Here is a 19,325-nt window from a genome sequence, read left to right as displayed (position 1 = left end):
GGAAGTCTCCGCAGCCTGCTTCCCAGGGGGCTACAGATGCCCTCCCTTGCCAGTATTAGTCTGCTGGGAGATTTGGGGCTGAGCCATGCATATGGCACAAAAGACATGGTATTTTCTGAAAGAATGCCACCCGAAAAGTTAATGATAAAGCTTCCACCATCACTCACTGTTCCACTTTATCTTTTGCACTCCTTTTATGTGGATGTCATACAGCCCAAGGAAAAACGTAAACACAAGGTGGTTTTAGATGACATCCTGCAGGAGGATGGCTCTTCCATGTAAACAAAACCCATTTCCCAAAGAACTTCAGGGTCTGCAGGCTCTGCCCTTCTGAATTCTGCCCTGAAATGTCCTCCTTGTTGATTGTGCATTTTTCCATAAGGCAACTTTTCACCTTAATAAAAATCAAGTGCTGTATGCCAAATCCCTATTTTGCCATACGCGGAAAGTAAAATCAAAAGAAGCATGACTGAATGCAAATAACAGCAACCACATTACTTGATCCTTAAATCAGACTGGACAGAAATGGGCTATATCTTCTCATCATCAAAGCTGTGTAATCCTCTCAGCCTGAAATGCTTCCTGCACCAGTCATGCCAGCTGCCGCTACAGTCCCCCCTCAGAACCCCACAGCTGCCATGGGGCCGAAGCAAGGTGACACAGAAGGGAGCAGAATGGAACCGCAGAGCCCAGGTATCTGTAGTAACTACTGTGCAAGAAGGACACCGCGTATGGTTTGACATGGAACGGTCCTTTGTGGATGCGAGGTTCTTAGGGAGAGCAGTCACAAGGGGAGAACGTGCTGCCTGGCTGCCCGCGGGCTCTTACTGAAACACCTGCAGCTCTCACTACCCTCGGTCCATTTCAGCGCATTTGCATGTTCCATCAGCCAAAAGGAAACGGTGACAGAGCACCAGCGAGCACCGTATGGGAAAGCCAAACCACCACAAGACTAACTGTATCTGCAGACTGAAATTAAGATCTTGCTTCTCACCATAACTTGCGATATAAATACGTATTTGTACATACATACATCCTTCTCTGTATATATAGATACATACATAGTCACATACATATATGTGGGGCTTATACCGTATTTTCTTTGAAGAGATAGGGCCTTGAACTCCTACGTGGCTTAGGGAACAAACAGGGGGGAAAGAAAAAAAAAAAAAAAAAAAAGGGTTTACAGTGCTGCAGAACTACATTGTCTTCCCTGTGTTGTGCAACTCGGCTGTAGCCTGCAACCAGAATGTTTATAACATACATTGGAACTAATACTATAAAAGCAATGCAATCCTATGGACCAAAACACAGTTTCCTTTAGGTCAACATGAGGTCAAACAGAAGCAGAAGGGAACAAATAATAGGGAAACGAGAAAACAGATACAAGAAAGGCAGAGACTCTCAAGAAGAGGAAAAAGAAGTTTAGGAATAAGCCAAGAAAGCCTCATGGAGCTAATCACATTTCAATCACTGCAGAATTTCTCCATGGCTGCTGCTTTACTCAGTGATATTTTATGGATAAATCAGTATAAAAATATACCACCAAAAAAATTCCAGTGCTGGCAGAGAAACAAGACTTGATGTCCCAGGAAACAGTACAGTACATCCAGGCACAAATACAAATCGTATGGCAACAATATGCTCTGTACGTTTTTCCTCTGCTTCTATAAGTGGAGTAAATCTCTCCGATTACCAAACAAGACCTCAGGATTTCTTCTATTTACCGTTTGCATTTCAAATAACTGGAGACGTTATACAGAGATGTTAAATATCCTTTTCTACTTCAATTTGTAAATAACTACCACCACCATCCATGTACAATGCAAATAAATGCTTTTTTTTTTTTTTTTTTTTTTTACTTATTTTCAACTGCATTAAGGGAAGAAATTATGTGTAAAAGTTCAGCATCACTATCCTTCCAAATTATGCAATTAATGTAATTCTGTAATACTCTTCATACCAACTAAAATTCCTGTACAGACTGAATGATGATTTAAAGTTACTAGGGAGGAACACACCTTCCCTTATGGAATACGATTGCATTCCAACAATTTAAACGCATGATAAACTACATGCATCGGATCCTGCCCTACTTTCACAGACATTATTTCCATGAATGCCTAAAAAAAGTGGAATATCCTGATGTACAACATTCTGTCAGTGGACTTGAATTCTCTCAGCACCACGAAGACTTATTCTCCCAAGTGAGTGCCAAAACACTTCCAGCAGGCAAACCTGAAAATATCTATTGCAACAAACGCATATAGCTCTTCATATTATTTTCTGTGGTGTAAAGAATCATTCTGACTGCAGTATCAATGACTTTAAACCACAGACTAAGACTTCAGACCTTTCGGTTGTGCCAACTCACTTGTTTTATATGCTATGATATATAGTCCTGGCTTTCAGCTATCTCTCACTACTGATGCTTTTGATGCTTTGTTCTCTTTTTACTTTAGGATGGAAAATAACAAATAATGCTGAGTTCCCTTCTTACTCTTGAATTCTTCTGATGTCTATCTTCAGAACTCTTCTAACATCCAATTTATGTCATTCTTTTTCTTTCTTATGCTGTGAATTTGAAACGAAAGAAGGTAACATAATATCATAAGATCTACGGACGACTGAAATGGCCTTCGGAGTAAACTTCAGAGTTACTTGCAAAACTATCTTGCCTCAATAGAAAGTAAAAAATTGCTTTTCGACAGATAATGCAACTACTCTTGAAATTCTTCTTGGATGAAGTTATTGCCATAGGAAACACTCTAATGTTAATAAAGTATATGGTGCCAACGCCTTAAGAGCAGTTCAGGTGGATTATTTTGTTAGTATTTGCAAGGCACAATTCAAACTCATTCTCAAACATTTACATGCTTTCTCTTGACTAACTCTTTATTACCAAATGGCTACAAAACCTGAAGTTTGTTAATGAGAGAAGCTGCCCTCTGCTGTGCTGATTGACCTGCAATGCTACTCTCACATTATTCTGCAATAAAATTCCTCTTAAAACATCGCATCAGAATTCAAAAGACCTCTTCTATTAGTTAATTAAGGACCTGATTCAATCCTCTATCAGTTTTGAGCAAAATGCATAGTCACATATTGAAATCTCACTTAGTTCAGTGGAACTTTCAAATATATTTCAAGTTCTGCACAGGCTTAAAAGCTCACTGTGCAGGGTCCGCAGAGACCAGCTCTACAGCCCTGCTGGATGCACAGCCGTATATGTACACATGATTAACTACAAGTTTTCTCAAGGACCTGAGGTAGCCATCCCACCCCTACCCCAGTCCCTCTCTGTCCTCACGTTTAGTCTCCAGCCCCTGCACTGCACTGACCCCTTCTCTCTAATTCATCTCACAACGGGCACGAATAAGTAAACGAAGGTTACTTATCTGAAGTAACGCAGGACTACAATCGTGTAGTAGCAGCACCTTTCCAGGGTTTCTGCCAAGTAACCTACACAGTCTGGTTCAAATTCTGTGAATAACGGTGTAAATTTTTGACCCTGAGGAAAAAGAAAGCTCTTGTTGGGTCCATCCAGAAGCCGCCCACCACTCTGTATTTTGCACAGATTCACACTAAATCAAGATATACCTAATGAAAAGTACCCGTTTCCTTACTCACACAAGAGTCCTACTGCTTTGTTCCATGTCTGCTAGAGAACAGTTATTTAAACTTCAAGAGAAGTGGCTGGTCTTGGCCTTCCACATGTTTTATCTTGTCTATGAATGTTGCATTTCAGACTCCATTTCCCCCAGTTTATTGCTTGCCAGCTGAGCTACATTAGTCACTCCTTTCAGTGAACTGCTGATGAAATTTCTTCTCTCCTGGTGTTACAAGAAACACTACTTCCCTGAGCGTGCCACAGACCTAATATCCCTCCTACTTAGTTTGCTTTTTCAAACGATATTGTGATGATATGAATCTAAAATGCAAAGTATGCGTTCACCTTTTTCTTTGCTGAAATGCTGTTACCCTAACGTGTCTTAATACCACAGAATTAATGTAAACTTTAAGGGCTTGGCAATAGCTACATAATCCTCCCTTTTTTTGGTGCAAACAGAAGGTGTCTTTTCTTCTTTTTTCCTTTCTTGAGCACTCCTGAGGAGTTATTAATTTGTAGTTGTATTTCTTGGGTACGTGCAGTTCTACAGGGACATTTCACACACTCTCCTGTTTATTGAAGTGCCAATGAGAGCATCTAGGGAAGCTAATGACATTCCTCAGCAAGACGAAAAGCCCATTTTCTTAGATCCTCTCCCACAGCGTTTGTCCTTTCCACTTGCACTTCAGCTTTTCCAGCATTTCACCACCACTGAGCATGTAGAACGCTGCCTGCCCAGACGGTGCCAGGCCTGGGTTAGCTACTTGCTGTTAGCAGATGTGAATCTGATCTCCCTTTTCCAAGCCTTAATGACTTTACCAGGCTCAGTTTCCTTCGTGTTGGCTTGTCTGCCTAGCCAGAGTGAAACGCTGGTGAAATCACACTGTAACCACAGGTTCTTTTCAAGCCCTTGAGGACTGCTCCATGCACCTCTTCCCCCTCTTTCCCCCCCTCTTCTGACAAGATATTAGAAAAATACTGTAAACTTACATTTTTCTCCTAATTTATACCAGGTACCAATCTTGTAGAGATATCTGTGACCTTTCTAGTTGGAAGGCTTAGAATACCTTCAAGAGAACATCTCTGCATTATGAAAACTTTGGTGCTTAAAAACTTTTGTTTGCCAGTCTGCCTTTTGTATTTTTTTACTCAGAAACAACGAAAGGTGTTATTCTCTGCAACTCTGGATTTTAGGAATCAAATCGTCTTCTACCAATGTAAAAAGCCCTCTCTGCGGAGGTCGGCTAGGGCTGTGCCAGGAAGCTTTTAGCAGTGTTGAGACCCATTTTTTTCTCCATTTGCTCCGGAACACACATACACACACACACACAAAAGAGCAGTATCCATCCCTGCACACCGCCAGCCCTCTTCAGGATGTTAATGTCTGGCACTGTGCTGTGGTATTAGAACAGACTGAAGAACTCTTGTGGCCCAATAACATTGATTTGAATTCTGGAAATTATAAAGACCGTTACAGTGCTACTATCACGACAAAGGACACGGAGTGATCCATGTATCTACAGGCCCTGTAGCACATCATTCGGAAACAGAGAAGCTGGTACTGGATTCACCTCACAGGTAATGTGAATATATAAAACATGCCAATCATTATGTTTTTTTCTGGAAAACAAATATTATTGGACAAACCCTTCAAGATGAAAAGTTCAGTTACTAGAAGAAATTATGGAGGAATAGGATGAATTGATTTAAGCTAGCTGGTGAAAGACTTTTTTTCCCCCAAGTAGCACTGAATGTCAGCAGAACACACCACAAGTAAGTAATGGCAATCAAGTAGCGTAAGGACAATCATCAATGGCGGATCACCACTGAATGGTGACCCTCGGAAGGGATTCCTCCAGGGACCAATACGGTGGCTAGTACTGGTCACATTTCTTCAGTATTCTGAAGGTAAATGGTGATGCTGGCAAGCTACTTGACAAAATTGCAGGTAACACAGAGACTGATACGGTTAAAAAGCCTGTGGACAGGACTCAGCCATGTCAGATCACTTAATGATCAGGAGCAAATGTGTTCTAGAACTATCTGCAATGATAGGGAGAAGGATGACTGGGCAATTGATGAGTTTATGCTCACAACCACTGCATCGGAAAACAATGTAGATATTTCCTAGACAACTCAAAATTAATTCCCAGCACAGTACCTAATCCTGCTGTATTTCACTAGGTAGACAAATATGAGAGTAACGTGGAATAACCTTGTTTCCAGCTTTCTAGAAGTATATTGAAGACAGCAAAGAGACTGCGGAGACAGGTGGAAAACAGGCAATAATAATTAACTCAATTTGCTTCACTTACCAGATTTAAAACTGATAGATTGAAGGAAAATATCTTGTATGAAAGAGCTCTCTTGTCTAGCAGAGGAAGCTGGAATTTGAAAAAGAACCCAGAGAAATTCAAATATGCCTGTTTTTTACAGTGAAGTCAATCACACACTGGGACAAACTATTAAAAGAACAGAATATTCTTCATTTCTGACATCTTTGAATCAAGAAAAGATTCCTGCCTGGAACCCATGCAGTTACACAGCTAGCACAGGGATGAAAGGATAGAATTTAGTAACTTGTGACAGAAGTCAAAACAACTGACATAAAAAATCCTAAGTAAAATGATGCTCCAACTTTTACTCAACCATTCTTTAACAAGTTTACTTTGAGTAAGACTTTAAAAATTTCTTGTAATACATCTTGCTGTAAAATTATACATTCTGATTGGAATGGATATTCCAGGAGAATGAAAGAAGACAGAAGTCTTCTGTTGTCAAAGCCCCCAAAGTATCAGCTTAGCCTTTGAACCCAATACCACTATGGAGAGCAAAACCCTGATGCAGGGAATAAGCAACTTCAGAAGCATCTGTATTTTCCATTCTTTTGCACTTGGTATAGACAGGTACAAGCCTAACTTTTAAATATACATAGGTTTAACTGAGAAAAGAATTAGCCAAAAGGTACACACTCACACACACACTTGATTAATATTACAGTTTGCCATGTAATTTATGAAAAACATTCAAGATACGAAAATGTAAATAAACAGCATGTTTATAGTTTCTTTTACTTAATTTCTCTTAAAGCACCCTGGAAACACCAAAACATACAAGGTCACACTGAATCAAAGGACATCATCTGCTTGTTCAAAACATCATTATGGAAGAATCAGGAAAAAGCAGCTGTATCACAAGTCGCCTTTCCAGCTCTCAAAACCAAACTACTAATGGAGAAAGCCAGTCCTCTACAGCGCATTACAAGACCAAGATCACCTGGGAAACCATAAGGCCCCACTGGCTAGCCACAAGACCAACCTGAATAGTCCCAGTGACCTCCTGCCCTTGCCAAGGGACTGATGGAAAGTTCAGTTCTTCAGCAGACTGCTATCTTGGTGTTCAAGCTTTTTAGATGCACAGTTATACAGACTAAAGTGTCTGAGATTCATCTGAGGCACCTGCAGTACTGCACAGTGTTCGCTACTGTCTATCGGAACTACCATGAGCATTGTAATTATGTTGATAGTCGCAAATTCTCCAAGTACAAAGACAGTCTAAACTCAGGGTTTATGTCAGAACTCATGTCTGCTAGAGTGTAACTCTGGCATAGTAACTTGTTCCTTTTGACTGCCATAAATCAGGCAATAGGAACGCATCACCAGGAAATATGTTGTCTTGAAAATAACCTGTAACCACATGCTAGACACTTTTAAGTGCTATCTTCAGAATACAGATAGGCTAAAACCACGCTTCCAATTTCAATACCTGCAAAAATTATGCACTCTGTGTTTTCCATGTACAGAATCCTCCATCACATTCCCATAACAGCAAGAAGTTCGACCTATTAAAACATAACCAGCTCACTCCAATAAACAAGTTACATAGATTATATGAAATGTGTGAGAACCCAGCGCACTTTCCTTCTATATCTTTATTATGTTTTAGTAACCAGCTACATTAGAACACTGGAGAATGTTTCACTGCATCAATGACAGGTTATATTAAATCTGTAGACTGGGGGAACCTCATAAAATAAGGTGATATGGAAAAGGGGGAAAAAAAAACCCTCTAGGTTGTAACCATTTCTTCCACACATAAATATTTGGTTTCAGATTCTCTTTATTACATCCTGTGTACTGGTAAATGAACAGGACTAAGTTCTTTATGTATCTGCCATAAGCCCTTTGAAGATATTATGGTTTTTTGTCATGAATCTAAGAAAAGTCCTGTGATTTTCCTCCTAGGATGGTCATAGTAAAAAATGTGGTATCTTTACCATCATTTTCTCAGTAGAATTATACAAATATGGGCCCTCTCAGCAAACAAATTGATATGTTTTATTTTACAGATTTTTTTTTATTTGCTAGCAAAAAACAATTTCTGAATAATGGTGAGAGCACCCCCACCTTCACTGACTTTCTGTGTAACTCCTGAATTTGACCCCAGATCTGAGCCTGGCCTGGGGCATCTCATCTAACTTTATGTTGCTGCAGTCTTCCGAGCTGCAAAGAATCAATCATAGTTTCATACCAAAACACTGATGAGAGGATGTCCATTATGTTTAATTATTTGGCTTTCTCTTTTTTACAGCTGTCTCCACTTCAAAATGTTCAGCTGGATGCACCTCTAAGGGTAACCGAGCTGTGAGTTCAGACAATGAGAACCAATATTAGGAGAGACCTGAACATGACATTTATGCTACTTAAAGAATATATAAACATTTTTCCTGTAATGCTTAAATCTGCCACCTGAAAGGAAATGCAGTTTTACAAATTGCTATAAATTTGTTTTATTTAAAGCCCTATACAATTAAATTAAAGTTTTAATTATGTACAAGTAAGTGCAATTAATTCAGCATTATCCAAAACCAGTGGAGAATTTTGGACAGCTTTTCATTTTGGTAATTTAAAAATTTTATTTCTGCGAATTAGTCATCATAATATGAATCTTCAAATATGTGTATATTTAATTTATTAGGAATAATTCCCCTTAATTTCATTATTACTATGGATATAGAAAGTGCTTTTCTTTGACTAAGGCTAGAATAACAGAAGTCATACATCCTATTTGCTCTAATTCTCTGTAAATTTTAAAAGAAGTAACAGCTTGTTTTAATTCTCTATGTCTTTTTAATAACTTGTTCCATTTCCAAGACAGCTTTCTTGCATTTTTCTCCAAAGCATTTCATTTGGTTTCAGTTAAGTAATTCTTTGAAACCTCCACACCTAACTTTAAATATACCAAATTTAAAATGAAGACTTCATGTTTTAATAAATCCATTCAGTACTATATACCGCTTCAGTATATTGTATTTACCTATAAGCTCATCTGCTTTTAGTGCATATTTAATTACTTTCTACGCATCTATGCGTCAATGCATGGGAAATCAGCGCTTGAACAAGTCAAGAACTGAATTAACTTCACTAATCTTGGTATGGTGCCTAACCCACTGGACAGGCTGCCTTCCCATCAGCATGCTGCTGCCTCCTCCTCCTCCCCGTTCAGTTCTCTCTGCATTTGGCCAACGTGCCACGTGCTTTCAAATCAGCATCCAAACTTACAAACGGTGTGATAGGGAAAGAAAAAAGCCCGCTGAAAAGCAAAAGAAAAGATAGATTATGGGTGTGCTGAGCATCTTTGCAGAAGTTCCAGAAATGTAATTCTGTGATGAAACATATTTAAAACACTTCCTTCAAAGTTCAGAAAGTGCTCTGTCAGTTAATGCCTCTTCATCCACTCCTTCACAGATGACAACCGGTTTGAGAAAAGAAACAAGTATTTTTCATCACCGATCCTCATCTGATCATTGCTGTACAGCAACCTGGCACAAAGCTTCCCTACTTTTCTACAAAAATAAAAAGTTATGACAAACGTACCTTTAAAACATTTCCTCATTAATTTGCAGCAATCTCTCACTACTTTGGAGCTGCTAGAACTCTCTGTTCTCTAGAGATTTAATGCTAGAAGGTGCTGAACATTCATTCTCAGTGATGGAAACGGGAGCTGACGGCTCTCAGCAGCTCATCGCATTAGACAGGAGGGATTGCTCACAAAAAGAATGACAGCCATACCTGAAAAATGTTAAGCAAGGTCCTAACAGCTCAGTTACTGCCTGGCGTGCACCCAGAATTGGACCACAAAGTGACGAAGACAAAGAAAGCATCACAAGTTATGCTTACTTAAAAAGCATTACACTAAAAAAAAAAAAAAGAACCACCTATGCATTTTATGCTTACTTAAAAAGCATCACATTTTAAAGCTATGCTTATTTTAAAGCATTTATATTGTTTCCACTTATCCACAATCTATTCTGAGAGAATGAGCACAGTGACACAAAATTCTCTATCAGAGGTACTCACAGGCAAAGTTTCTGTTCATAGCACGATGCAAAGAACATTTGCAACAATGACCTAGTCATCTTAAATTTGAACATACCAGTGTAGAGCATTTCTGAGAATTGATCATATTATAATATTTTAAATATATGAATTTCTGTTTAATATTTGCCATTATACCTTATAGTTGCATTAAAAGAGTCTTACTTCCTCATTTAAAAAAATCCACTGGTAAACGTGGTCATTCTACAGCGAGTATATAACTACATTTCAGATTTAAACTTCTTAGATGGAAAAAGATGCATAGTCCAAGTCTCACACCAGTTCTACATTGCCTTAATCAAACTGATTTATCTTCAACCTTGTCTATCAGTTTTACACTTACTTTTAAAATTATTTTTAATACCATTTAATAACCATTGAATTGAGCTCAATGGTTATTCTTATTTACACCTAAATAAGTAGTCAAGGCCACCGCATTTCTTTTCATGACTCGAACACGTTGTCCAAGGATCCAGTAAAACCACATGCTTTCAATTCCATGAGGGTTTTTACACAGATACATGACACACACACAGACAGACTTTGAACAGTTATGCAGGTGATGAGGACTGATGCCATTTAACCTGAGTCGGTTTTTTTTCCCCCTCAAAAGGCAAGGACATTCAGGCCATTTCATGCAGTCACATCAGGATACATACAGCATGATCTCTACTGGTAAGAAATTTCAATTAGTTATTCTTGGCTTTCAGGTACTGTAGTCACTACAGCAATTTAACTTTAATTCCATCTGACTTCAATTGTGTTCAAATTATAGTAAAAAGGAAGAAGACAACAAGCTGTAAATATGAAAAGAGACAGAAAATCATTGAGAATCATGCCTTTATGAATATTTGATGAAGAAAGGTTAGATCTACTGCTGGTAAATTACAAGAAATTATGTCCATCATGTGACTCTGTCAGCAAAGGTTAATACAAATAGGTTTGGATTTAGTTGAGATGACAACAAGGATTAAAAAAGATTTGTCCTGTCCTTGCTGCAATTAGTTTTTCTCCTATTATTATTGTAACGGAGTTTATCATTAGGATTATGGCAACGGAACTCCTGCTCAATGAAATAATTTTGTTTTTCATAACACTGTGGCAGTTTCGCAATAAATGTTTCATCTCTACTAATCTACCTCTTTATTGCACATTTGCTGGAGTAGAGAAACATTCATTAACCCATTTCTTGCTGTAGTAGGTCTTGTTTTGCCTGATGGGCACTTGGGGCACTGTCTCATGGGCTGCAGCCATGCTGCCCCACCGCAGTGCTCCATCAGGCAGCAAGGGAGGAGCCCTTACTTAGGTGGGACATCACACCAGACCCTTCAGACAAAACTAGCAATCACATCTGATTTTGCCTGCAGTATCAGCCCCTCTGCGCTTGTGGCAATGGGAAAGGGGGAATCTGGAAGGTTCTACCGTATACGCGTGCACACCACCCAAAGGAAGAGGTCTTGAAACATCACACCCATCCTCTCACACTGTAACTGCTTTGCAGCACAAGCTAAAGCTGATTGAGAACTTGATAATGTTTTCCATAGTAAGAATTTTTTCATAGAACAACTATCAAACAACTACGCAACAGATATCAGAAGCTAACGTGAAGTTAGGTTTTCTTCAGGCATGCATTTCAAATTTTAAATTCCAAGTTCCAATGCTACATTGGCTCCTGTTCTGACAAACTGCTTTAAATACAAAATTATGCCATCCTGGAGTCCCTGTTTTCTTTGCCCACTTTTGAGTTCGAATATAGACTTTTAAGAACGCATGTTGTAAGTGAATCAGAAATTTAATTCAGACTTTATGTCTGATGAAAATAAAACTTTTTGGGTAATCTCATAAAAGCATGAATTAAAACTCTGGAAGTTACACAGTATATTAGCAGGAGTACACAGAATTGCGAGAAAGCATTAAAAGTGACTGGCAAATGACTAATTGGAATTGGCACGCGCTGCATGGCTGATGGCAAGCAGTCATACTTTGGTGGTGTCCACTGAGAGTTACTTCTGCAGCTACACATACTTCTGCCACACTTAACGCCACATGAAAGAAGGGAATTTAACACATCAGGAAGCTTGCTAGATTATCAGACCATCTAATCAATACCATTGACAATGATTCTGTCTAAAAGCATTGGGGCAACCCTAAGTAAGACATGGAAAGAGACATTCAGGACCTTTGCCAATAGATTACCTTTGACCCCGTGTTTCCATGCCGTACCCCAGAGGCAACGTGGCTTCCTTCCCCAGCTTTTCCACCTAACCGCTTTCCAGCTGCCTAGTTTAATAAAATGAACCCTTCGCGGTAGCTTTGACCCAGCTAAAACCAAAACAAATAAAAAAAACCCCAAACCCCCACGAGCGCCACAGCTCCTGAGGCACGAGAAGCAGTGATTCAGGTCACGCGGTTGCTACCCCACTGCAGCCGTCTCATCACTCGCATAGATTGGACTTGTGTAAATCTCGGCGATGTTCTCAATCTTATGGGACTCAGTGGGATACAAATGGCTTCTTCATGTACCAGGCTTGCTCACGGAGATTTAAGTTACCTGTGGAGCAACTTTCCCACTCTCTGACATACACCTGGTGGTCCTGAAAGACATCACGACAAATTTCCACTCGCCAGATTTAATGCTCTAAAAAGCACCCAGATTTTATTGCTTAAGTTGAAGTTAACTCTGAAAGACAGAAGACGGGGATGCATATGTCTCGAAATACCTCAGGCAGCGTTAGGGAAATGAAGTGCAATGGAAAAAACATTAAACTCATAGTATGTGCAACATATCAAGTTTGACTGTTGCTCCCATGTACTGGGATGGTAATGGCCACCTTTCTTAAAAAAAGAAAAGAGAAAAAAAAAACAGGGGAAAAAAAAAAAAAAAGGAAAAAGAAAAAAGTGATCAGCCTGTTCTGAAAAGGAACATCTTGAAGCACCAATGTACTACACAGGAGTCACGGACCAGTATATAAACTTATAAACATGTTGGCTGCTACAAAAAAAATCAGGAAGGAGTACAACAGGGGGATAATAACTATTAACTAAAATATGCACATAACTCCTAGAAAAAGAATTGCACATCACAGGGCAGGAAAAATGATTTTGTCATGTTATCACTGACTTGACTGTGTGTTTAGCCCTGAGCCCAGGCAGCCTGTGAGAATAATTCTTCTACGTACCACTGCAAGGCAGTCCATGGAGGGCAGGTTATTTTAAGGACAATATCTAAATTCCAATGCTGCATCAGTCACTAAATTTTGTAGCTTTTAAATAAAAATGTGAATATTGCTTTATGATTGCCCAAACTGTCACTTTTTCAAAGACTGCTGGATGAGTCCCCAGAGACAGTCCTTTAACTTAAGAATATCTTTTTACAGTGATATCAAAGTGAAAAAAAAACCCACCAAAAACAACACCTGAGGCCTTCAGCTTTAAAGACAACATAATGAGATCAGAGATTCTGCCTGCAAATAAATTAACTTATGGCTGATTAATGAAAGTAACCTTAAATATCTGGCATATTGCCAAGAACAGGATACTATAACATATGGGTAAGAGATAACAGGTAGCTTTCAAGGGGCGTGAGAGCGGCAGCCTAGAAGAGAAATTTGAGCAGGATACCGCTTGCAAATTTGATCCTAGATTCTAGGAATCACCACATTAAGTCACATCTGCTATAGAGTCCTCTGTAAATTTCCCCCTTCCGTGCATCCTATAATAATGCAGATAATGGGTTTAATTACTTTTTGGTGAAAAACGTTACTATATACGATCCATAATAAAAATTTTGCTTGTTTTTATAGGAGTTCCCAGAAATAAAAAAAATCTCCTAGGCCCTATGAACCCTAAAGGTCCTCAGCTGTACTCAAACTTTGCTCCATTTTATGTCAGCAGTATCTCTTGTCTATTGCTGTAATTCATATTAAGTACCTTAGGACTCACTCAATTACTATTGCTCCCTCTTCACTTTGGTTGGCGTGAGATCAAGCTTCAAAAGAATGAGCTTCCAAAAGACAGTTAGTTGGTCTCTTTGACCTTTTTGCTACCCCTTCTGGCCTCAAATATGCTTGGTTTCATGTTCATACAGTTGCTTCTTTACCAACCTCCCACAGTCCCTTATTACATTTTAGTACATTCTCTGGCCCACCCAAAAAAATGATCCACCTTAATACTTTATTCCACAGGATTGTTCAATTTCCTTTACCGTAAGTGCTGAGGCCTCAAGCAGATGTAAAATGACAGGGGTTTTGGTTTTGTTTTAATTAGCTTTGCATATCTTCAGCTTGTTTCACCTTGGTAACTGAAAGTAAAACTTCTCAAAAAATAAAAGTGAGAGGCAAACACACATTGTTGCTTGGATTGTGCCTCATTTTCTTCTCCTTAATTTGTTAGCAGGAAATGCTTCTAGGCACACAAACTCTATACCATGATTATCATCACCAATGGTTTGTAAGCTTGCCTGGGTGCTTATGTTCATTTCAATGATAAAACTAGTTTCATTTTTACCGATCTGGATGACATTTTTCTTGCCATTTTCACCTGCCTATATTTCTTCCAAATCATATCATAAGCTGCCCAAAAGCTGGTGGAGGTCATTTGTGTATGCTTTTTCCAAGCCCCTGATATGAAATAACAAAAAGACTTTTTATTCATAGTGGACCTCTTTTGTTTTGTTTTGTTTATTTTTTTAATAGGCTTGCTGATATTTTCGTACTATATCTGCCAAAGAATAAGCAAGCTTATAGTCTGGTACTGAGGGAAAATCCTACAGGCTGTAGTAAAGGACGGAGATGCCGTGGCACTCTGTGTGCCCTCTTTCTTCAGTTACAACCCAGTCTTCATCTGCTTAAATTTATTTTAGATCTCCAAATTATATCTTTAAAAGTCATCATACTGCCACTTAAAATATTCAAACAGAACTTACCCTTTGCTACTCTTAATAATTCAAGGGGAATGTTTTCAACACCGGTGCTTTGTTGTACCTGAACACTTTCACTGCCCCTTCAATTTTTTCATGATTTGTTCATGTTGTCTATATGTCTGGTGGGGGTTTGGTCACCTGCAATAATCTCAGCACCAGGGAGCTCATTAAAGCACAATTTTTGTCTTTCTGTAACTAGACTTTAGCTACAACTTCCACAATTAAGGTTCTTGCCTTCATCCTTTTGTATGGTATTCAAACACTGCCATGTTTTGTTCTTTGTTGTTCCAGTTATTATCTTTTACCTGCTTTTATCTCTGATTATCTACCACTCACTCTTCTTAACATTCTCTCAGTAATTTTTCAGACCTTCAAACATGTTAATTGCTATCCAGTGTTCCTGCCTCTACTTTATATCCATCAAAGAGTTTAGTTTTAGATCTGTTTCATTCAGCACTTTACTGTCACCAGGAAAGGAGGACTGGAAACAGTACATACTTTGAACTTGCGCTGATCAGACATCCTTGCTAAACTGAGGGAATGATGGGAGACAGGCTACGTGCAAACGTCACTGTCTTGCAAAAGACAAAATGGCAGGGAAACCGGTCACTGTATTAGCAAACCTACTTTCTTCTACAGGGTAGGAAAGAGCAAGTAACGCTATATACTCAACCATTACTAGATTTGTAATCTAGTAATCAGTAAACAAATTTGCTATTTAGGAATCAAAGGAAAACAACAGAGCACTGAATTCATCAAAATACACATTCTGTCAAAGAATGAACAAATTTGAGTACGGTATAAACTTGATGAAGAAGTTCAATAGATACATGATAGTCTTCCAAAGTAGGATGTTCAAATCAACCTGTATGACGGTGATGCTAAAACTGAGAAGAAACAATGCAACACCAACAGAAACAAGCCAGTTTAAGAAAAAAATATTTTCATTGAATATATGGTATGCCTGTGAAGAATCTTCATGTTAAGAATAATCAAAAGGTATGATGTATGTGCAGAAGGGGGTTAATGTCAATCAGATTAACCATACACTTATCGTTTCAAGACACGACAGTAATATCGATTACAGCAAAAATCTAGCAGATTAACTGAGTTCAGATTGCTGTCTTCTGGGAAGATGGCAACATGTAGATTTTCCACAACAAACAGCTGAGCAGACGAGCTGCCTAGAGGATTTAGACCTAAACATTAAGACACTGGCTTATGCCGTCTTTTAAAAGCTGCTACTTCTTTTCCCCTTCAAAAACAGTGAAAGAACAATTACAGAAAAACATTTTGACGGAGCATTAGAGATTAAAATAAAATCAAGACATTTTGCTCAGGCACACTTAAGTATCTTATCGACCCTGCATCTCAATAAATTGCTAACTCAATCCCACAAAATTTTGTGTACTCTGGTTCTGACTCAACAAAGTCACTCAGCACGCACTCATCTTCAGACATGGGCCTCAACAGAATTACTGATTCTCTTACCCAGAGATCCATATAGCCTGGATAAGTAGGCCTGGAATGTTGAGCCATCTGCGGAATGAAGCACACATGCAATATTGACATGAATGTATCCATAGAGCAATTCATGACTTCTACAGGAGGAGGTTAGAAGCTCCAGTTGCCATCTGAAATCAGCAAAATTACCCATTGCAACAGAAACTGCTATAAATTTGTATGTTATTAGAAATAGATTTTCCTGAAATAAAATGAAATCGTTTCACTATGACCAGGTGAAGACAGTAATTTCAGTGGTCTGAAGGAATGGAAAATGTGTTATTCTACAAATCAGCTGGCTTTATCAATGGCTGTCAGAAGTAAAGAGTTTGATATTATCAGGGGGGTTATATTCATCTCTCAAAATTGCTCATGTGTGGCTTTGTATTTGATAGTTCAAGAAGAAACCAGGCAACCATACATTGGTTTTCATGTACTTCCTCTAAACCTAATGCTGGACACATGAATCTGATACAGCTTGTAATACTATGACATGCTGACAATGAGCTTTTTCTCATCAATCTTATATTAGCTTCAGTGCTCAGTTTCCTGTGCAAATGTAAACTGTGCACTTCTGTAAGAGCATATACTACATGCCATGTTGCATGAAAATTAGCGAAGTTAACATGAATAAAGTGATCAAGATGGGCAATGTTATACCATACCTTGTTTGTTTAACTAATGTCTATTTTAAGGTGTGTGTGTGTGTGTGTGTGGAGTTTCATCCCTCATATTAAAGACATTCATTCAGAACTGAACCTAACTGAACTCCTACTCCAGGTCTGTGGAACACTGAATTGAGATGTGTGTGAAATATGTATTGGCAGGCTCTTAATAGTGATTATTGTAAATGAGCTCATGGTGCAGACTGCACGGATGCAATGTAAAACTGATTTTATTTTAATTTTTCAAATATGAAAACTTTAAAATGCTAGTTAAAACTTGGCGTGAATATGGTTATACATCACTTTTATGCTCCTGTAAGACTAATGATTTAATTGCGTTTCACCTACATAGAACCTAATTAAGACACTGAAAAACCAAACACTTTGTGCACATTACCAAATGCAGGATTTGTCTGATACAGGAACCTACAAACAACCACTGCAGGAAAAGATCATCCCTGCTTGAACAGACACCTAGAAAGGTAAGAAAAAATAAAACCTGCTTTGATGATGGGGGTGTGTGTGTGTGAGAGAGAGCATAGTGGTTAATAGTTTGCACTCCACCTGGATGTCAGTAAACAAGTGAAGTACCACAGAGGTTTATAGTAGGACCTCTTGTTTAATGGCTTCATCAATGGTCTGGACCGGGTAAAGGACTGCATGCTGATCAAGCTGGTAGAAGACACCAAACTGTCAGGGGACATGACTACTAGTCAATATATTCAAGGGCATGGGACACCTACAGACTGGAGGAATGGGTCAACAGGAACCTTATGAAATTTAACACAGAAAAACGTGAAGTCCTCTACGTGGGAAGGAATAATGATATAGGACTAGCTGAAGGATAGCTCTACTGAAAAAGACCCGAAGCTCTTGGTAGACAGCAAGCTGCACGTGAGCCAGTAATCCCTCTTGGCAGCAAGGACAGCCTACAGTATTAAGGGAAGCATGGCCAGCAGATCAAGGGAAGTAATCTTCCCCCTCTACTCAACAGTTTTACACATCTGGATACTGTGTCCTGTTTGAGATCTTCCAACACAGGACAGATGTTGATCATCTGAAGCAAGTTCAGCAGAAGGCTGCTAAGATGGCTGGAGGCTGGGGCACCTGCCCTGTGAGAAGCAGCTGATGGCATGGGGCTTGTTCAGCCCGGAGAAGTAGCAGCTTTAAGGGGACCTGCCAGCAGCTTCCTAGTATCTATGAGGAAGTTAGCAAGAAAACACTGGAGCCAGGCTCTTCGGAGTGCTGCACAGAAGGAGGGCAAGAGGGAACAGATATAAACTGAAGCAAGAGAGATTCTCATCAGATATAAGAAAAAAACTTTCCTTCCATGAGGACAGCCAAGTAGTGGAACAGGTTGCTCAGAGAAGTTGGGCAGTCTCCATCCTTGATGGTTTTCAAGCTCCAACTGGTTAAAGCCCCGAGCAATCTGATCTGACCTCACCGACTATAACGCTTTGAGCAGGCTGGCCTAGAGAACCCCTCAAGTCCCTCCTTCCAACCTCACTTGTTCTACAAAACTGCGAACTAAAGCTTCTGACCTTGTTTCATTAAAGATATTTTAAATGCAGATTGTCTGTCTCTTTTCAGAGATGTAATCTTGTATCTGCTTCCATAACAATAGACAACTGAAACCTTCTTATGTTGCAGCTAAAAATGTTGACTTACTTCCAACTTCCCAAAGCAGGATGGGCAAGAAAGACAAACCCCAAACCTTTATTGACATAAACCAAGACAGTGTGGCTTAAGTTTTCCCAAGTATTAACATTGTAATTAGGAAACAAGAGGTTTTGTTCCAACTCTGGGTTTCTCACAACATCCTGCCTTAACAGGATCTCTCGGAATTTGTGACTACTTTAAGCACAAATTGTTCTTCCAAAGAGATGTTGACTTTTGTGGTCTATTAAGCAAGCAATACAAAATTGTACAGTGACGCAAGTGCTTCAGGCTAAGCTGTACATAAATCAGCTCCTTTTCCCTAGGGATTTTGTAAAAGTATAGACAAGATTAAAAGTAAACTTCAGTGCTTCAGCAGTAAGTGGTCAGGAAACAAAAGCAATTCATACAAGTTTGCTCACTGTTTCATTTCCAGGTGAAAAGCGATCTGCCTACCTACAGAGAGACGGAGTAATTGCAAGGGGAAAAACACAGACAGCCCAGCCTTTGGGGTGAGTGAACACCAACATGCATTTCCACACCTTTGGATCCTTGTTCCAGAGTATCTCCCATTTACAGAAGGCTGCTGGGGT

The 19,325-nt window shown here is 39.1% G+C and overlaps 1 protein-coding gene across 3 annotated transcripts in view; it reads right to left on the bottom strand.

The window, feature by feature from the left end:
- FTO (FTO alpha-ketoglutarate dependent dioxygenase) overlaps nt 1-19,325 on the bottom strand; it is a 260,515-nt gene that overhangs the window by 17,525 nt on the left and 223,665 nt on the right. The gene's annotated exons all lie outside the window — the stretch shown is intronic.

Source organism: Falco punctatus (assembly GCF_963210335.1).
Source record: "Falco punctatus genome assembly, chromosome: 14".
NCBI classification, from domain to species: Eukaryota; Metazoa; Chordata; class Aves; order Falconiformes; family Falconidae; genus Falco; species Falco punctatus.
This window is presented reverse-complemented; position numbering and strand designations above follow the sequence as displayed.